This window comes from Aythya ferina (assembly GCF_964211825.1).
Source record: "Aythya ferina genome assembly, chromosome: 3".
Taxonomy (NCBI): Eukaryota; Metazoa; Chordata; class Aves; order Anseriformes; family Anatidae; genus Aythya; species Aythya ferina.
Window position 1 is genome coordinate 101,870,014 of NC_140298.1, and position 15,940 is coordinate 101,885,953.

The window sequence follows — 15,940 nt, forward strand, 5'->3', positions numbered from 1 at the left end:
AACAGAAGTACAATGCAGATTTGGCAGAGTTCTCCAAAATCACATCTGTTCACCATGTATTATGTTTGGTGACAGAAAGAACAAACTGTAAAACAGTGTATGATGGAGCAGTGAAAGCAAGGCAAGTGGATTGACTATGGTTGCAACTGTAATTAGCAGAACTAGCTTGTTGATTGTCATCACATTCTCCTATAACTCAAATGGATCTATAGTGGTTATCATTAAAAAGATCTTCATGCATCAACTAACACTACTACTACATTTTTGTTGTTGTTGTCGTTCTTGTTGGTGGTGTTTCTTTGTTTTTTCTTTTCTTTTTTTTTTTTTTTTATGATTAAAACTAAGGTTATTGTCATGAGTATATCATAATGAATGCTAACTATTATTCTACCTATTAGAACTTACTACCTTTAGAATGTTTATTTTTTAGAATTACAGTCAAACTGTAATTGTCAAACTATTGTCAAACTATTTGATGGAAGTATTTTTTTTAGTAACTTGTGGATCCAAAGAAAAATTCTTATTTATCTTTGCATTATCCAGTGTAGTGCAACATCTACAGCAGATTATCAATATGGGTGAGATTCAACTCCAACAGAGTTTCTCACAGAACTTTCTGATTGTTCTAATCTTGCACATTTGTATAATCCGAAATTAGAAAATAAGGAAATGGTGTGTGTGTTTGGGAGAGTGGGGGGGGGAAGACTTTTAAGAACTTTGAAAAAAAATATGAATTATTAAATGACGTTTATCTATTTTTTGTTCTTTTATTTCTACTTTAATTTACAATTTGGGTGCTTATCTGCAGGCTGGTTCTAGTGGATATATCCCTATAAAATGTGTAACTTCTCCTTTTAAAGTACAGTGGTAAAGCACTCTTGGCATTTCTGGCTACTGTACATTTTAAGGGTGTATCCAGCTGAGAGCCAGGACCATTGAGATAACTGTAAGATAGAGCTCTGCACTATAACACTATAATTCTATATTGAATGAAAATATTTTTTCCAGATGCTTATAATACATTTCGAAATGTGAAAACAACTACTTACATTAACTTAAACATGTATCCACAGTCCCCTGTCCTCTGCATGGTACATACATGTCATCGTCAGATTATGGTTAGAGTTCATCAACTGCAGAATCCAGATCAAATAGGAGTGAGGCTTAACCATTAAATTAGAGTTTACCACAACTCCAGTGGAAGTGAGATTTAATCTTTGAGCATAAGTGTGGGGGGGGAAGAAAAAAAAAAAAAAAAGGATTCTTGATTATTCATACTGGTCAAGAGGCAGACATCCAAGTCAAACAAGGATGACTTCTGGGACAGACAATACAAACCTTGCAACCAAATTTTTAGAAGAGTAAGACTTGTTGTGTACCCAAGTGATCTTCCAGGCAAGACACACAAAATAAACTAGCTTCATTTTTCTCAACACAGCTGTATTGCATTGATGGATAAAATGATTTCTCTCAACACAGGTGGTACTTTGCCACATGCTGTAAGCAACAGAGACAATAAACTATCCTTATTTTCAGGTTTCATAGAATATCATAAAATATCATAGATAAAATATCATAGAATGACTTAGGTTGGAAAGGTCCTTAAAGATCATCTAGTTCCCATACACCCCTTCCATGAGCAGTGATGCCATCCACTAGATCAGGTTGCCCTATCTAACCTGGCCTTGAACACCTGTGTTTGTGGGGCAAACACAGCTTCTCTGAGCAACTAGTTCCAGTGCCTCACCACCCTCTAAGTATTTCTAATAACATCTGATCTAAATCTCTTAGTTTAAAACCATTCTCTCTTGCCCTACCACTATCTGCCCATGTAAAAAGTCCCCCCAATTTTCTTTCAATGTGTCATGACTTTTACAACCTCAGAGTTTCCTGGTTTGCAAGAAAACCTTTCTAAGCATGAACCTCTTTGATGAACAATCTTAAAAACATAAAGGCAAGCATGTGAGCATGTTCTAGCTTTCAATTTATTTCTTTATTTTTGCTTGAGCTAAGAGGATATTCTCAGCCAGATAAAAGGTACAACTTTGTTCAAGGATTATAGCAAGTACAGGGTTAATTGTGTTCCTTGTTCTTATTTAATGTAAACCAAGCCTTGGCATTGTAAAAAGGGAATGTGGGAGGAAAGGGAGTTACTCCTCTGAAGTGTAGGAAGAACATAGAAAAAGAAAATGCTCTGGGAGATAAAAGAACAGGGCCTATCACAGCGCATAGAGAAAGGACAGGGAAAGGAGGAAGCAGGTGGTGGGTTTAAGATTTCAATTGAAGTGCAGGACAATTCAGTGACCTGTGAGAATGCTTTAGCACTTTTAATGAGCCTGAGAATTCTTTCAGTTTGCTACTCTAACACCTTATTGCTATGCATGGTGATCTTTGAATTGTGAGAGCCTTCAGCTTGCAGAAAAAAAAAAAATACATTTTATGATGGGTTTTAAGGTAAGGGAACACTTTATATATTGTTTGTATGTTCTAGACAGTTTGAGTGGCTTCTGAAGCAATTAAAGTGAATGATATTATACATGTAGAAAAGCAAAGAAAAAAGTCATATATATATTTTAAACAGATTGCCTGAGAACATTTTTCATATATTCTCTTCTGCATCATAGTCAATCAAAATACTTGAAGCTCTATTTTGAGAGGATCCAGAAAGGCCTCCTGCAGAAGTTTTGTATCTGCAATGAAAGGTGTATTTGTGTGTATTTTTGTATGTTTTTGTGTGCATATACAACTCAGGTTTCCAGCCCTAGCCTATTGTCATCTTAATATTTGACCATCAACTACTGTGCTTATTTTTTGTCCTTGAGTATTTGTAATATTTAGTTCTATCTGGTGGATTTCCTGGGAGAATGAAGTTATAATTCTGAGATGGAGAAAAGGTAGTGTATCATGACAATGACACTGACAGAAAATCTGCCTCATTATCCTAACAGTATAGTTGAAATAATTTGGGCAGCTGATACTGTAAATGAAGTTCAAATGGCCTCAGTAGGATGAATTTAGGAAAACTTTGCTTTTCAACTCCAAAGCATAATCTTTTGAGTTACATGTGTTATGTAACATGTTAACATGACTAACATAACATTTGTTATGTTAGTCATAACAAGAGTTATGACTAACTTTAAAATAAAAAAAAAAAAAAATAAAGCATCCAGACTATAAAGGAGTCATTTTACATAAGACCCAGCATGAAAGTTTACCAATTGCAAAAGTAACTTTAGCATGCAAATCTTCAGCAGTTTATATTTCAGGTAACATCAAAGAGTAATCCAACTTGTTTATTTAAAAAAAAAATAGTTTCCAGATTGTTCAATATGAAAAGGCTTTTGCATATTGTGGATAATTTTAATTTATTGCATAAAGTACTTTGCTAATGTGGAAAAAATGATGGGTGGGAAGTGAGAAGTGAATTTACAGATCTAATCTTTGTTTTATTTATTTAGTTTTAAATCTATATCATTATTGACATTATTTATTTATTTATTTATTTATTTATTTCCAGGAACAATCATTGACATGTCATTATGCCCAGTCCTTTCTCTATTTCTGCCCCCAAAATAATCTCTAAGACTTTGTGCCTGAACTGATTTTTGTTTATTATTTAAAGACTTTTACTCTTGGTAGAAAACTAATGAATATGTATGCTTTTATTAATCCCTTAAATATATCAGTTTAAACTGATTCATATATTTGCAGTCAGAAAAGAAGAAAGGAATATTTTTATTGACATAGTGGAAAATACGTTATTAGCATCCTTTCTGATGTTCTTTTGGGGATTATTTTTGTGGTGGTTTTACCGTGCTGGGCAGCTAAACCCCACAACTGCTCTCTCACTCCCCCTCTTTTAGATGAGGAGAGGGAGAAGTAAAGCAAAGAACAACTCACGGGTTGAGATAAGGATAATTTAATTAAAGGGAAATAATAATAATAATTAAATAAAGATTATTATGAACTAAACAATTTAACTAAAGGGAAATAAAAAGGCAGAGGGGAAAAGGGAGGGGGGAACGGGAAAAAATAAAAAGAAGGGAGGAAAACAAACAAATAAAACAAATGAAGGCTATGTGGAAGTGCAGAGGAAAGAAATTACTCTCTACTTCCCACAAATGAGCGATGCTTGACCACGTCCTTGAAGCAGGACCTCAACGGACATAGCTAGTGTTCGGGAGAAGGACCGATGTTTTCACAACAAGAGCCCACCCCTCCCCTCTTCTTCCTGTTTCCACCTTTTATTGCTGAGTGTGACATCACATGGTATGGAATATCCCTTTGATTGGTTCAGGTCAGCTGCCCTAGTGATGTTTCTCTCCTCACTTTTTGCCCACCCCCTAGGAGGGTTAGAGAAAGGCCTGATGCTGTGCCACTGCTGCTCAGCAGTAGACACAAAACTGATAACTCTGCTGTTCCAGCTACAAGTACAGAATACAGCACTGTATGGGCTGCTGCCGGGAAAGTTAACGTTCCAGCCAGACCCAGTACAATTTTATATAATTTTTATTTTATTTTTATTTATTTTTTTATTTATTGGCTTACTTTGCAGAATTACCTGGGGATTCATCGAGGTTCATCTTTCCTGCAAATTCAAAGAGGCCATCACAACTACTAGAGAGTGTCCTCCCTCAAAGCTGTAGATGGGGCAATATTGCAATATCCTGATGTTTGCTCATAGGTATCACTGGTGTGACAGCATCCTTGTGTGCTCTGTGCTCCTGTGGTTCTTGTCTACCATTTTCCTGACATGTGGTGCCCTTTTCCTGAAAACTGGTGCCCTTGCTTGTGGATTTAGCATTCAGGTAAGACTTCATGCAATAAGCTTAATAGGCTTATTGCACTCATGCTGAAAAAGGAGTACCTTTTAAATGTCCTGCATCTTTAAATTATTGTATTTTAGAAGACCTTGATGAAAGCGTAATTCTCTATTTATAAATATTTTAATTTTAAGCAACAAATAAAATAACCAACTAGGTACATATACACCAAGAAACTAGCCCATCAAACTACAAAGTTTTAATCAGGGAAAACTCCAAGTCCTTTAGAAGCATGTTGAATGTTGCTTTATTTGATTTTACATATATTTTTTCCTCTCTGGTTCAGAATGAAAACATTGAATATATAAAGTGTGTGCTGTTCTTATTTTTCCAGCAAATTTCCTGAATCGCATTATTTCTCTTCCACTGGCGCAAGTAATCTTCAAGTTAAACCAGTATACAACTGGTATAAATCCATATAAACAAGGGTTTCCAGTAGCATTTTCCTATTTAAGTATCACTGTAGGCAAAATGTTGTTATATGCTAGCATTTGTGAACTGTTTGCTTTGGGATGATAAGCACAGTTTGTTTGTGTTGTGTTTTTTTGTTTGTTTGTTTTTTGTTTTTTGTTTTTTCTCTGAAAGTAGAGGGGTTATGGAATATGAGATTTCTGCCCAGAATTGCTGAGGTACTTTCACCCTGCTCTGAACATTTTTGTCTTGTGTTCTTGGGGAAGGAAGGGGAACCCAGAAATTTTCCTGTTATGAACAAAACCTTTTCACATTTTAACCCTTTTGTCCTACCTAAGCCTGCCCTAGCCAGCTGTATACTCTGTGAATTATTTTATGTTTCAGTATTTTTAAGGAAAAGCAAACACATTAGCAGTTTGCAAACCAATGCAGCGAAGATGTAATGAGAGAGCAAACATAAATAGCACAAGAAGTACTTGAAATGCATTATTTTGCATTTACACAGTCAATCTGTTTTGTATTTTAAAAATATTTTTCTCTTGCTAGTTGTCTCTTTTGTGAATGTGCACCATAAATGTTCTTTATGATTTGCAAATGTATGTTCATTTCTACATGTGTCTTTTAAAAATTGTAGACTCTTAGGGAATCATGATGGTGCTGTTGCACCACATCATACCTCCACCTCCTTTGATGTGACCTAAAGCAATGCCCTGTACTATATGAGACCTACATTGGTTCATTGTCACCAGACATGAATATCAAAACTCTTGGGTAGGCAAGGTATCCCATTTTACCAGTTAAAAACCATTTGCAGATAACAAAGGAATGACATGAGGAGTCCCATTTCAGACATACATTTGCAATCAACATTGATAGAGGGGAAGGTCTGATGTAACTTCTGCAAGGCAGACAGCTATTGATGGTGTGATTTTCTCTGATAGAGAGGTCTGAGGTAGAAACCCTTCTGAGGCTGGTCTCAGGAGAAGTCTTGTGGCACTTCACTGCACTCCGAACTTCCTGCATTCAGAGCTGTGTGTTAAGAACAAAATGAGACCTACCATATCAAAGTCCTACAAAATGCACTGCATTTTACTTTGATGTCTTCTGAAAAACAAATTGTTCCACAAACAGCAGAATAATAATAATAAAAATGTAAAAACAAACAAACAAACAAAAACACTTTTCTGTGTGGCTGTTACCCATGTGGTGACTCTTGTGTTTGACTGCATGACTTTTTCCTCAGTGCATGCTCTAATTTGGATGTCTTTCCTCTATATGGTAAGTTCCTTTAGGAACTAAGTAGGAATTTAATATCATTGAGCTTTTTACTTTCCTACTGGAGTTTGTTGAAATTAAATGAGATTTGAAAGCAGAGAACAAACTCAGAGACTGGTTTGGAGAGTTATAACTGCATATGCCATCTTTCCTTAGAAAAACAGGTTAAAATAAGCTTTTTATAAAATTATTTTAAAATGGTTTCCCAGGTCATTTTAAATTAAGGTAGTGATGATATTCCTGTAAATGTTGGTGTTTATAACTGAGATCCAAATGTTGCAGAAATTGAGACATTACCAGAGTTATCCCTGAGATTGATTTAAAATTACAAGCACGCTTCACTCAGTCTTCATCATCAGCTAAAAAAAAAAAAAAAAGTTTGATTAAAAAACATTCAAATGAATTACATCTCTCATTGTTGAATGTATCATGAAATATTTACTGTAAAGCAAGAGACAAACAGTATTTCCAAAGAAATGGTGAAATGTAATGTGGCATTGAAAAGACCCAACAAGCACAGACAGCTGTCACCCTCAAGTAAGCAGAAAGACGGTATTGAAATTATGACTGGTGCTTTTTTTCATTTCTCAGTGTAAGAAGTTCATTATATGAGGCAACATTTTAAAACTACAATGCAGGAATTTACATAAGAGACTTTGTTCTTGTGGGTACTGCTTACAAAACCATTTTCCAAGGCAAAGAAGATGGGGCTGGTGAACAAAAGCAGAAAATACCATTTGGCACCACTGGTGTAGTTTTAAATTCTGGTGAGCCAGACCAAAAAGCAGGATTCAGATTTGAATTTCATGCATGACAATATGCAAAGGTGTTTGTATTCTAGTTACTGTTTATTCTTTTTTTTTTTTTTTTTTTTTTTTTCTGTTTTTGTTTGTTTGTTTTTCTTTTCACATTGAAGGTTTGAAAGGGGCACAGTTTTCCCATTCAGCATTTTGGGTCTGACTGAACTCAGTTTTACATCATTTGAGGTTGCAACTCATTCTTTTATATGTGGGTATTTTTTGTATCAACGGGGCTGTATCTTCTGTGTTCTTCAGGTACAGGTAAATGTTGGAAGGACAAGGGCTCCTTAGCAATGCCATGTTGAATGTGTATGGTTGGTTGTCCACTCTCATCACAGAAATTCATTAAAAATGCAAAGCATTATCTCATGTAGCTCTGAATATTATTTACTATTGAATTGTGATCTGCTGGGAGAATATTTTATTTTTGTTTCTGCCCTTGGTGATTTCAATGGGTAAAATTTACCCTGGGCAACGGGTACCAGCAAAAATTAAAACAAAACAAAACAACAAACAAACGAACAAAAAAAAAAAAAGAAAAGAAAAACTCCACAGGTAGACTGTAGAGTGAATCAAGGTGGCAGGAGCAAAAAGAGGCTCTATAGCATATATAAGAAAGGTTACATGAGAGAAAGTTGCATTTGAGTTGAAGGGTAGAAGTTTCATATTGATGTAAATACTACAGTCCCCACATTTGTTATAGTCTGCAGAGTGGCTCTATGAGCCACTGGCTGCTCTATGAGCACTCTGACCCCACCTCTTGAATAGAAAATTCAATTTGCTATTACTGTGTTTATGCCTGTGAGCAAGTTGGATTCCCACCTCCCTCCATCTGCTCATAGGCTCAAGCACAGCTACAGGGAATTTAGTTTTTCATTTAAATGAATACTGGTGGGAGATTGAGGTATTCACTTTGCTCTGGTGAAAGCCTGGAAGCTGTTCAAAATCTGGAGAAAAGTAAAAGACAGGGTCTGTCTCATTTGGATTTCTCTTCAAGGAAACAGGAGCTACAAGATTAAAACTGTGATGATAGGGTAGGAGCAGATGTTCACTCTTAAGGGCAGTGATGGAACAATAATTATAGCATATGTCAGTATCCTATAGACAACAGAAGACTTGTACAAGTAATTGTAACTTGGTAGATCTGGATGAATATGTCAGTAGTGCTCATCTTTAAGTTCAAATACACTGTGAACAAAGAGAAAAATAGAAACCCCTCCTCTCACATGCATGCAAAAGACAGTGAAAACCACAGAGATATGACTCTAGAAAGAAAGGTGAGATTAACATAGTTTTTTGTTTTGTTTTGTTTTGTTTGTTTGTTTGTTTGTTTTTAGTGTACTAAAGAGGAGAAAAATTATGAGTAGTGTTAGAAGGGGAGGCTTTTCTGAAAGTATTAACTTTTGGTTACCCAAGGAGGAGGGAATTGTATTAATCAGGGGAGAAGAGGTTGAGTTTCATCCCAAATATACTAACTCAAGTGCTGTCTGCAAGTAAAAAGCCTGGAACTAAAGAACTGAAGAAAGAAAGAAAAAAAAATGAAAGAAAGAAGAAAGAAGTCTGGAGTATGAAAGCTACACTGGTTAGCATATAAAACATAGAAAAACATCTTGAAAATACAACCCAGGCTTAACATACATAGCAGTGGTTTTTAGGCTTCTGCTGATAATTCCCACTTCTGGTTGTGATCCTCATTTCTACAGCTGAATTTGACCCTTATTTTCAGAACTACTGATAGAGTCATGCTTACATATGCCTGATGCAAATCATCAAATATATGAAAGTGTTTCAGCCTGCAGTTTGTCATGTCTGTTCTAAGATTTCAGCAGATGTTATTTATTTATTTAATCAAAAGCAGATTTTATCTAACATTGGTGCAAAGCTTCAAAGAATACATATGCTTTTTCTTTTCTCTCTGTTAAGTAATGCTGCTTTCACTGGGGAGCTCCAGAAAGCTGTTCCTGCTGAAGTCTGGACAAATCTCTTACTTTCTTCTGTCTTACTATGTCAAGATGCCTGTATACGGAGAGTAATACCAAAATGAATTCTTACCCTGTTCTCTACAGTTCTCAGGTGTTGCCAGAGAAAAGTGGGCTTGGTTAGCAAAAAGGTAATTTACAAGGTTTGATAGCAAAAGCAATAAGTATTTTATTTAGGTACTGATATTTAGGATTTCACCATTTATTTCAATGCAACTGAGATTCCAGTCTAACTCCTTAAAAAATGTCTTTAATTATACCAAATGGGAGATAGTACAAAGATTTCAAAACAATAAAAAGCATGACCTTGATTTTCTTAATATACCTTGTTAGTAGCCTTTCATTTTCTCTCTTTTCATATCTTTTTGGCACTTTCATCAATGTGGGTTATTGTGATGCAACTCAGGATTTGCCTTGGGTGTGAAAGAGAATAGCAAATGTGAGACATCCAACTTCATGTTACAAGGAAATAATACTTTGCCTGCATTCTTCCTGCCAGTTGGCCTACAACTCTGGCATTAGACATTTCAACAGTGAATAATGAGAGAGATCAGGAAGAACTGAGTTTAAAGCAAAATACCATAGAGAATATTACAGGATGACAGATTATTTTTAAAAGATCTATTTCCTTTGGTTTCTAAACAAATTATTCCTTGTCCATATGGAACCTGTACAGGGACAGCAAATTATAATATAGTTTTCTCTAAGTGAAAAATATCAAGTACTCTGTTATTCTAACACAATGAATAAATAAGAATGAAATGAACAGGAAGTGTTTGAGGAAAAAAAGGTGTATATATTTTCATCGCAGTGTTTGAAATTGTATAGAAATTATTAAGCCTGTCCCTGCTTCTGATTCTTCATTTACTCTCAGGGTAGGATAGCAGAAGCACCAATTGCTGGAAGATTGTGAAATATCCAAAGTGTGTTATAGCTATAAGGGAAGTTTGATGGTTTGAATTCTGGGGTTCTATCAGGAAAAAAAAAAAAAAAAAAAAAAAAAAAAGTTATAAAAGTTAATTTTCATCTATATTTTTTTCCACTTCTTTCTTCCTCTTACTGACATCTGTAGCTGTGCACAGTATTTTCTCAGAACTCCCCCTGCACTCCTCTCCAAAGGTGAGATACTCCCTTCACTGAAGTCTGGGATAAAACCTCGAAGCAAGAGAGGGATTTCCCATGTATCCTTTATTTACACTTGGCACAGAAGAAAATGGCAACAGGGATGATACCTGTATTTCCTGTAACTTCTGCAGAATGAAGTGTTTTGTGTCTTTGTGGATAGTTTAGAATCTCAGACCTATTAAATGAGAGCAGAACAAAACAAAAATGAAAAAAATAGCATAGTGGTATGACAAAAAAGCCATAACACGTGTACTCATTCTGATGTGCAGTCAGAGTATGTCTTGAAGTTTTATATATAACTGTTCAAGGCCACTGAACTCAGTTTACAGCAGACATCTGTCCTACTGTGCCCAGGATTTAGCAGTACAATGACTTTATCTACCTTCTTGAATAAGGTTGAGGTGTTTATCTGTTGTGTTGGGACTTTGCTTACAGTGGTATTCCAGATTTGCTACATATTTTACTTTAGATCTTCAGTTGACATAAAACCATATGTAATCAATTATAGAACAGATGATCTGTGTTGGAGAAAACAGAATAAATGTTTGTTGGAGAAAGCTGCCAAAAAGCTCAAGGAGCCAAATATAGCATGGCTGGAATTATTAACACAAGTTCAGCTCCACCCTTGCAAGCTCTTCTAGCTCCAACAGAGCCACTGAAGCTCCCTGTATAGTGCAGTTCTGAAAAAGTTCACTAGATTCAGCACTGTGGGGCATTGATACTACACAGTAGGCAAGGATCCTAAAGTTATATTATTGAAAAAAACAGTATACATCCTGTCCTCTTGCCCCACCACTAGCTGATTTTGTCTTGGTACATTCATACTCTGCAGCTCTCCTGAACAAGTTGGCATGCGTAAATTGCCCATCTGAGGTTGTTCATGAACATGCCTGAATATTGCCTGGGACAGTGCCACTTTCTAAAGCTAAATGGTTCTAGAGAACAGTTCTAACACTTTCAGAGTTGATAACAGGTCTTTTGACCAGATTTGTGTCCCAGAAGAGTAAAATTTACCAGTATAGCTGTAGCCACTGACTTCAGTTTAGAACTGGATCCAGTATGTCTGCCTTATCATCCACGGCAAGATGAGTCAACGGGGTGCCCTGGTAGCTAGGAGGGCCACCTGTACCCTGGGGTGTATCAGGCACAACATTGCTAGCCCATCAAGGGAAATGATTGTCCTGTTCTGCTCTGTGCTGGTGCAGCCTCACCTTGAGCACTGTGGGCAGTTTTGGGCACCACAATATGAGAATGACATAAAGCTATTAGAGACTGTCCAAAGGAGGGCTACAAAAATGGGGAAAGATCTAGAGGGAAAAATGTATTCTTATAATCACTTAGGTTGGAAAAGACCTAAATCAACTCTAAATGAATGATCATCAACTCCAACCATCCACCTAACACTACAAGTCCACTGCTAAACCAGGTCCCTTGTACATGTCTCTTAAATACGTCCAGGGATGGGGACTCTACCACATTCCTGGGCAGCCTGTTCCACAAAGAAATACTTCCTGATACCCAATCTAAACCTTCTCTGGTGCAACTTGAGATCATTGCCTCACATCCTATCACTCGTCTCCTGAGAAAAGAGAACACCTTCCTTGCTGCATCCTCTTTTCAGGTAGTTAGAGAAAGCAATGAGGTCTCCCCTCAGCATCCTTTTCTTCAGTTTTCCTGCCCTCTTCATTTTGGGAGCAGAGACTTGTACAAAAGTGATTTTGTGTAAGAGTAGCTTGGATTAAGTACATTTTGCTCTGGTTTGCTCCCTGGACCAGAGAATAGTGCAGTACTCAAAGCAGTATGTCTTATGTGGTATTGGGTTTTGGGCAGTAACACTTTGAGACCTGAGGTCACTGCACTCTGTGACATGCATAATTTGCATTGATAATCTTGCTGCAGGTAAAGAAGAGCAGCATACAGTTTCATTAAATTTCTGAAAATATGTTGATGTCAGTATACAGGCTGGTATAAAATTAATTTTACCTACAGATGTTCAGAAATGTGGGTTCACAGATGAGGTTCTCTATCTGTTATGGAAATCTAGACAGACGTAGTCATTGATGCTTAAACTAAATTTATTTGTCTTCTGCAATTCATTTGTATATTAAGTGTATATTTTTTTAAAGGTGTAAGTGTGTAAGGACCAGTAATTAAATAAATGAAAGTGTATTTATGGTTTCTAAAAGTGTCTGCATGTCTTTTTTGGGTATATAAAGTATGAAATTGTCTGAGTTTGACAACAAGAAGAGACTAAGAGTTCCAGATATTATTTTTAATGTTTTTTTTGTTTGTTTGTTTATTTGGTTGGTTGGTTGGTTTAGTTTAGTTTTTAATGTCACATAAATTGTTAAAAAAAAAAAAATAAAAGAGGGGAAATTAGCAGAACAAATTAACATGAACAAGCAAATCCCCTGAATGTGAATCATAGTAGGCTTCTGCCACATAGTAGGAGCCTGGAACACAGGAGCCCAGTGTTTAATGTGGGGACAGGCGCCTGGGGCTTGCATGCAGTGCCACTTGCCAGAACAACCTTTGCTACACTCAAGGCTCAGCATTTGTCAGTAACTTAGGGAAGTACCTTCCCTTCATCCTCCTGGTTGTCATTGTAGGAGGAGTGACCAAAACCAGGCCAGGCCCAGCTGCTTGAGCATTATGACTCTAGCCAAACCCAGCTTGGGCTGACTGGGGGCAGAGCAGGTGTGTCGCCACTCTTCTGGGTGAGGTTATCTATGTGGAAGTGAGCTGTGCCATGCCAGATGCTTCAGGGACACAGAACAAGCTTTAGCCCAGTAGAGCAGCTAGCACAGATAGAGCTCTAGATACTCCATTTTACAGCTTAATCCTTAACTGGGCTAAAACAGCACACAGACAAATGTTTATCCTTAAGTAGTTTTTGTACCTTTTTAGGATTGGAAATGCAGACCTGTACAAAATAAAGAACACACTTATAGACTTTTCTTTATCACAGTTTCCTCTCACTCATAGGAGTTTTAGCCAAAGACAGAATCCTTTTAAGATTCACCAACTCCTCTCTCCTATAAATGTTTTTCTTTCCACTGAATCATGTTCTTTCACTCCCTCCCTTTGCTGCCGATTACTTTTCTATGATTTTGGCTGGTCCTGCATTTACAAAAGATTATTTTTCTATGAAAACATACATTGAGCTTCCTGTCTCCCATTTAAATCTTACTGACGTGCTCTTTGAGTCTCTCAAAATTATTTGCACTATCACCCTTTTGTTCAACCTCTGGGGCTTTTCTACTCTCATTTTTTTTTCCGTTTCAACATAAATTTAGAACTACTGGTTCTCCTAGACTAGTTTGAGATACTCCTATCAAAATGAGAGGTTAGTAAACCAAATATCATCCAACTGACAGACCTTGGATAATGGCTTATTGCATGGTGAAGTAACTCCATAATTAATACCGAAGTTAACATATTCTATTACTTCTCTGTAAAAGGAAGACTGTCTCTTGTTATATTTGGTATATTTATGACATCCACAAATAATCAGTTTATTGCTCTGTGGATGGAAAATGAGGCCTGATATTATAGGAAGAAAGGCTAAGCTTTACCAGGCATAAAACCTGAATAGAATATTTATGGCACCTAAGAATAGTTCAGAATATGTTCAGAGATCTCCATGTATCCATCCATAAAGATCTAATAACTATAATAACTGAAACCTAGAGAGAAATTCAGATGAACAAGTACTTGAGAGTGAGCTGAATTCCCCTTTTGTCTCCATTAACTACATTGATCACATTTCCCTTGACTGTTACTGGTGCCTTTACACCTGGCTCATATACATGTAGAAATCCATGTAAGAAACAGCTACATTTATGAATGTGGGTTGCTTACCTCATGTGGGTTGCTCAGTTGTCTCAAACCATTTGAGATAGCGTAGGATATCCTGTCTGGCCTTTCAGAAGCTACTCCAAAGGCAGGAGTCTTGTGCCACATCTATCAGCCCCATGCAGATACCCTCAGAGATGGTCTGTGGCTATAGGCTCCTATTTTTAGTCAACCTAAACAAGATCATTCCAGTGTTTGAGTCTGGAGAGGAATTCTGTCACCTGTCAGACTGTCACCAAGTGCTTTAATTTCTTTGAACTCAGTTCCGATAAAATGATTGTTAAAGAGGACCAGAGTCCCATCTATTTCCTGTTTCTCCTTCAGTAGAACAAATTTTTATTTTATTGTGGACTTGCCTGGATAACTAATCAATGTTTGCTAAATTTGTCAAGATCTTTGCAGGTAAGTAAGCAAAGTGAAATTGGTACTTCTGTTTGGAAGGAGTTGACAGACCAAATCTCTTTGTCTGTTGTTTTCCTATCCTGCCAGCTCTCAGGCAGAACATCATCTCGTTTAGCTTCTCTCACCTTTTTGGTTAAATGTGTATAAGGTAAAGATAATCAGTCAGTTCTGCCCTCATATTGACCTGCTCAGCTCTCCAGGGCCAGTAGTATCACATCTTTCCCATTCAAGGTAGGAAAGGACTTGCTAAAAGACATCTGATGCCTTGTTACTTCAAGATTAATCATCTGAGAAGCCCACTAAGTGAGATAGCATGAAAGTGGGGACCAATATAAATGTAAGGTAGAAAAGAATATGACATTCTATTTAGAAAAAAATGAAACAAAGCAGTATAGAATCAGGTCTGCCAATCTGTTTCTTATAAAGATTTGCTCCTTCCAGTGAGAATTTGTATTCATTTATTTGTGCAGTGAAAAGTGTCTTTAATTTAGCAGTAGGAAATTTTACAATTTTGTAATACTATGTTTATTATTTGAGGAGTAATATAGCTCTGGAAATGTGTCAGAAAAACTGAAGAAAACAAACAAACTTCAGGGATTCATCATAATCTTTCAATCCAGCTATTTCTGCACTTGTTTTTGCTTTGGTTCAATTTTCAGTGATCAAATTGAAAACTATCAAGACAGCAATTAATGTTATGTCTCCAAATCTTTATGTACGATGGAAGGTGATACTCATCAGTATTACCAACCCCAGGATGTATGTGTGTGTGTCGGAGCAGGGAAGGGTGTTGGGGGGGGGGAAGTAAAAAACAGAGATGGAATCTAAGTTCTCTTGAAATGCTCTAGAAAATACTGTTGGATCAATTCATATAATTTGTGTGAATGTACAATGGGCCCTCCTGGCAAGCGCTGTTCTCAGTGCAGTTCTAAGGTGCAGTGCTGCAATTGGAAAAGAGATCTCTTAAACTGCCTGGTTGAGCAGTATGGAATTCTGTGGACAGAATCCTTTCTGTAATTGAAGGTGGTTTTGTTGTTGTTATTGTTGTTGTTTCTTTTCTTTACATCTATTCTAACATGTTTGACTGGAAAAGTCCATGCTACAGTCATTTTTACTTTTCTGCTGATGCCATTGATGATTTCTAAATGTTCAATATTTCTTCAGCACAGAAAGCATTTTTAATTGCAAAACTATGTGTGTGTAATTTGAACAATTGTGTATAATAAAATATTAGGAAATGAATATTGTTTCTTTACAGACACACTGTAAT

The 15,940-nt window shown here is 36.5% G+C and overlaps 1 protein-coding gene and 1 long non-coding RNA gene across 13 annotated transcripts in view; one reads left to right on the top strand and one right to left on the bottom strand.

The window, feature by feature from the left end:
• LOC311434913 (uncharacterized protein) overlaps nucleotides 1-15,940 on the bottom strand; it is a gene marked incomplete at its 5' end in the record, with an annotated part of 781,460 nt that overhangs the window by 259,665 nt on the left and 505,855 nt on the right. The window lies entirely within an intron of this gene.
• On the top strand, nucleotides 4,692-10,556 carry LOC311434457. Its single transcript, XR_014691510.1, has 3 exons — nucleotides 4,692-4,808; nucleotides 9,233-9,419; nucleotides 10,361-10,556. It is a non-coding gene; the product is annotated as an uncharacterized lncRNA (long non-coding RNA).